Source organism: Cavia porcellus, unplaced genomic scaffold (genome assembly GCF_034190915.1).
Source record: "Cavia porcellus strain 051 isolate PalLab524CR breed Dunkin Hartley unplaced genomic scaffold, mCavPor4.1 scaffold_6, whole genome shotgun sequence".
In the NCBI taxonomy this organism is placed as follows: Eukaryota; Metazoa; Chordata; class Mammalia; order Rodentia; family Caviidae; genus Cavia; species Cavia porcellus.
In genome coordinates, this window is record NW_026947489.1 from 52,010,401 (window position 1) to 52,016,400 (window position 6,000).

A 6,000-nucleotide genomic window follows, 5' to 3' on the forward strand; every position below is an offset into this window, starting at 1 on the left:
ATGTTTATCGGACAATTACTGTGTTCCAGACACTATGGGCAAGTTCCTTGTTTGGCCATGTCTGTGGTGGTGAGGAGGTGAAGACAGTATTACAGACCTGTGCTGTTGGTCATCAGAGAGTTCCAAGCACTGTGTGTGTGGTCTTCCTGGGGCCCAGAGGGTCAGGAATGTCTCCTGAACCTGGATGCTGGCTTCCTGGAGAGAGTGACCACCTCACCTGCAAGCTGTGAAACTTAGGGTGTCACCTACTTAAAACCCTACAGTGGCCCTTGCTGCATGATATAGACCAAGCTTAGAACCTTCTGATCCCAAGACTGATCCTTCCTCTGAAGCTTTGGCTTCCCTGGGTGCCATCTTACCTGGCTGTAAGGGACTTTTGTCTGGATGGACATAATACTTCCTGTAGGTATCCTTAAATCACCCTGAACTTGCAAGGTGATTTGTTGGAAGGTGGCTCCCACTCTAAGCCCCTGAATTCTCAACTGGTAGGGATATTGTGGGACCCTAAATAGCTATTATTAACAAGGTCCTCAGGGGATTCGCATAGGTGTTAGAGTTTGCCACACTCCTGGACATTTCAAAAATAAAGTTGACTGAAGCCACCCTGGGGATGGGAGTGGAGGCAGTGAGTGACAGGGATCTGTATGGGGACCGGAAATGACATTTAGTCTGCTTCAGTGAGACCTAGGGTACAATTAATTTCTTAATAGATTATTCTATTACGTTAAATTAAAACTAGATCCTCCTTGGCATCTTTAAATGGCAGTTCTTCTCATGGCTCGCTGTCCTCTGCTAGGGTGAGAGGCGAAAGAGTGAAGACTCAATGACTCTTCATACAAAATGTGGAAAGACACAGTCTCTGTGTGTGAAAGGTTTTGTGGCGGGACTTGAAGATACCGACATTTTTCCAAACTCATGTATTGGGCTAGAGCTACAAAACTAGGAAAATCAAGCTTGCTTGCTTGCTTTCTCTACTTTGTTTATTTCTGGGACTTGATTTTCCTGGATTATCATGTGAATTTTTTCAAGTAATTTAGTTTGGTATTTGGTTTATTGACATGAAGAATCTGATTTAATGGCTAGCAGTGGATTTTTTCCCCTAAAATGTACAGTGGCATGGGAGAATGGCTTGAGGTGTCTGAGTAGGAGGACACCGTGCCACTGGCTTGTCTTTCATAGGACACTTAAGTGATGGGTGCTCATCTCTGAAGTTAAAACACCGTCTAGAGAAGAAAATGTGCTTTGTTACATGGAGGACAAGAGGCTGTTGTATTTAGGGTACTTGGGGGTGCTTATTTCTAAGTCTTTGGCATTTCCATGATCTTCTGACTAGTCCATATATGCAACTCTGCAGTGGAAAGGCAAGTGTTTCTCATTATTATTGTTATTTTTCAGATCATGAATCTTCACCACCATTGCCCACTTAGCAACAACCATGTCTCCATCCTCTTTTTTATGGATGTGAAAAGGTGTCACAGATGGAAAGGTGTTGGAGGTTATCATGATGTAGTCATTTTTTTCAAGCAATGTATAATTAACCACACAATTTGGTTAAGCAAATAAGGTAAGCTCCTTGTCCTTCCTCCTTCTCTAAAAAAATAGCTGGAAAAAGTGGTGGATGGAGAACACTTCTCAAAGCAGCAGCACAAAGGAATTCACTCTTGCTCAGCGTGCCACACCCCAGCGTAGGCAGCAGCAGGTCTTTGGAAAATCTGGGACTGAGGCAGCAAGATTATGTTGTGAAAGATGGGCTGGAGTCTACTCAGGCATTGGCTAGGGAATCGAAGTCACAGGCAAGGGCCCCAGCAAACACCTGGGAAGAGAGCTTAGCCTAGGATAGAGGAAAGGAAGAGGAGGCCAGAGAAAGGGGAAAGCTAGATGAAGCCCGTGTTCAGAGACCCACCCTTCCTGAGTCTGTGGAAGGCGATCACCAGTGGTCAGCACTGAGGACCCCTGAGTCACAGAGCTAGTGGGGCCAGAGACTGGGAGAGAAAGCAGGAGCCCTGGAAGTCCCTGCCCCTGGCTTCCTTTGGAGAGGAGGATGATTTGAGGCTACTAGTAAGGAAATTGCAAACACCTGGCTGAAGTAGAAACTGCACCAGCAAGGCGAAGACAGGTCCTGGCGTGAATCAGTGTAGTAACTTCTAATGCCCTTTCCCCAAACTGTCACTGTGTGGAACATGTTGCCACTGCTGCCCCTGTTGATCATGAATTATGGTTGTGTGCATGTTGTAATGCAGAAAGTACTTTCTCTCTCCCTCTCTCTGCTGCTCTCCACCAGGACTGCAAAACCTCGACCTTAGTGCAGCATGATCTTTAAGTTCTCCTCCAGCACTGGCCCAGCCTTCACTCAGAGGGTGATGGCTGCTGCTCATCTTGGCCCCTCCAGCCTCCTCTCAGCCTCTTGTTCTAGTTTTTCTGTCCTTCTGGGAATGGTCTCTGCCTTCTCATGCCTCAGGGCCACAGACTGAGCTGTTCTGTCAGCCCGAAACATTTCCTTCCCTTCTATTTCTGCCAGCCTTACTCATACTTCAAAGCCCAGCCCAAATGTTCCTTTCCTATGAAGCCTGTCCCAGCCTTCGGCAAACAGAGTGGATCACGCCCTCCTAGTCCTTTACTGTGTTGTGTGCATTTATTTTATGTCACTTACACAGGCTGACCTGGTAGGAGTTTTGTGTGCACTCCACAAGATTGTGGATTCTTGGGTAATAACGGCCATCCATTCGTGACAAGCACTTTCCACTTGCTTTCTGAGCCTCATTTTATTCTTGTAACAACCAGGTGAAGTTCCATTCCTAGCTTCATTTTATTGAAAAAACTGGCAGAGAAAGCCAAAATACAAAGTGACCATTTGTGATTTGAACCCAGTCATCTGGTTTCTGCTTAAACCTCTACCCATTAGGTCACAGTTTATTTGATCATATCAATCATGATGCGTGGCACTGTGATTTGCACATAAAGGATTAATAGTTGCTTATTGACCTGTTGTGTGTAGTGCTGCACACCACTAATTTCAGCAGTCAGGAGGCTGTGAGTTCAAGTATATTGTGAGTTCAAGGCCAGCCTGAACCACATAGTGAAAAACTTTATCAAAAAACAAACAGTTGCTTATTGATGAAAGCTAACTATCATCCCCAGGAGTTAGGGAATAGATGGGAAACAGTGATAGAACTGGTCTATGGTCTTGACCATAGTACCATTTCCACCATCTACATGGGGGATAGAAGTGCCTACGGCTAAACACACACACACACACACACACACACACACACGGCTGGTGAAATCTGAGCAAGTTCTGTGAATTGTATGTAAGGTAGTTTCCTTTCATGCTTTGTATTGGAAGTTATGCAAGGTGTGATCACAAGGCAAGCCAAGGATGTGGTCTATGGGATCTCTGTGTTATTTCTCATAACTACATGTGAGTGGAGAATTTTCTCCTAATAAGAAGGTAGGAAAAAATGTTGATCACTATGCTCTAACTGTAAGTTGAGTTCTTTTACACTTGTTTAATTTAATTCACACAGTTAAATTTAGTTAAATGCTAGTAGCAATAGTAACCTGTCAGTGACAGTCGTTTTAAAACATAGATTTTCATTGTATCTACTTCATAAATAGGGTGCAGGTATGCAAACAGAAGAATCAACGTCTAATCTGCTTTAAAAGCAAATAAATGTGTCTCATATGAATGCACTTTGCTAGGAAAATAATGGTAAATATAGTTTAAACAGAAAGGGAAAATTGAAATCCTCATGAAATAAGTTTTAATTATTAATGATTTGGTGCATTTGTTCACATTTTTATTTTTATTGCTTTACATATTTTTCTTGTGATTGTAATTATACTCTATTGTAACCTTGAGCATTTCTCCTCCAAAAGTTCTGAAAAAAAGAATTTACAGAGTGGCAACACTATAATTTAACAGTTTTCTAATTAGTGAGAGTAGAAAAAATATTTCACAATATTTACATTTTTGAAACTCACAGAGGCAAATTCAAAAAGAGTCTTTCAAGATTTTTTTTTATCATAAGCTTCCCTTCTTTTTTCCTTGGTGGTTGATGTATAACGTTTGTTGTTGTTGCATTTTATTTGAGTTTTTTAATGTTTAAAATTTTTAATAATTGTTTTTTATTAGCACATATTTACCATACACAATGATCACAATTGTCATAGAGAATTTGCACCTGTACATCATATATATTAATTTTTCTTTTTTCCATTCCCTTCCTTTCCCTTCAACCTTTCATTCCCTTTCCATTTCAAAAGTTGGATTTCCGTTTTTCTCTTCCACTCTCTTTTTAAAAATCCCTCCCTTATTTCCCTACCTCTCCTCCGCCTCTTGTTTCCCTTCCCATTTAAACATGTCTTTTCTACTTCCCAATATCTATCATCTATTTTGCTTCTTATTTACACTTTAGGTTTCTCACACAAGAGAAACCACATGATATTTAAACTTACTTGTGTCTGATTTATTTCACTTAAATTGATGGCCTCGAGGTGCATCTATTTACCTAAAAATATCTCAAGTTTATCTTCTTTGTGGCTGGGTAGGGCTCCATTGCATATAAAAACCATATTTTCTTATCCATTCACTCACTGATGGGCATGTGGGCTGTTTCCAAATGCAGCTATTACGAATTAAGCTACTAGAAACATGAGTGTGCATGTACCACTGTGGTATGGTATCATGCTTTAAACTTATTTGGGAAGATACTAGAAGGGAAACAAGTGGGTCAAATGGAACCTGCAGTTTCACTTTTTTGAGAAATCTCCACACTGATTTCCATAATGGCTGTACCAATTTAAACTCCCACCAACAGTGGTTCCCCCCAGCCTCACTAGCATTTGTTCCTGGTTGATTTACTGATGATAGCCATTGTTTCTGGAGTGAGATAGAATCTCAGAGTTATTTTAATTTGTATTTCACAAATGACCAGTGATGTTGAACATTTTTTCATGTATTTACTTACTGCCTTTACTACTTCACACAGAAGTGTCTATTCATTTCAGATGTCTATATTTGGATTTTACTTTCATCTGTCATCTGTCTGTCTATCGATCTATTTATTCATCCATCCTTTTAGTCTCAAATCACAAGAAGCCAAGTTGTTCATTTCACAGAAATGCATGGATTAACAGGATGGCAAATGCACAGGTTAAGGGTGTCAAGGAGAGGTTCAGGAATTGAGGGCATGGACTTGACCGGCCAGCAGGGCAGCTTCAGCAAGAAGTGACCCTGAAAAGGTCACGTTTCCTCTCTGATGTCCCAGGCTTGTGCCTTCTCTGTGGTGAATCTATGTCTTTCTGGTGTTTGGGGCTGGGCTCAGTGCGGTGATGGCTGCTATGATGCAGCTCTGTCAGGACCTCAGGGTGCTGGATGAGGGCACCCTGAGGTCCCCAGAGAATGATCTGCACTGCTCTGCTGTTGCTCCCAGAAGCCAGGCTTACCCTGCTAAGCTTTGAAAACTTCTTTGTCCCCTGTGACTGCAATACACCCAGGTCTGGATCACATCATGGTCAGCAGGTTCTTCTGCCCTTTTGGAAAGCAACTTTTCAGGTCCATTAGGATAAGGCTGTTTATCCTGCTCTTTCTAATTGAAGATGATCTGGCCTTGTCTTGAAAAGTCTCCTATGCTTGATACCAACCCATGGCATGACAACTAATGTAGATTAGAAGCTGGAGCAATTTCCTTTCTGTGGAGGAGAGGATGGTGAAATATGAGGCCTTCATTTAGTGATGCAGAGAGTTTAAACAACAAAAGACTGGCCTGATTACTTAGGAAATACTTTGGCCTGGCAGAACTGTCATTCAATTCATTGGAAGAAACAACACAATTCAATAATAGACCAGTCTTTTGTTTTTTCAGAATGCTCTGATTGTCTGTCTTACAAGCTGGATTGCTGCATGTCTTATTAACTTGGTGCATGGGAGTGTGGGGTTTTACCTAGAATTAGGTAGATCGTCAGTCATTCAGAACATCTTGAGTAACTCATCTTGTTCTT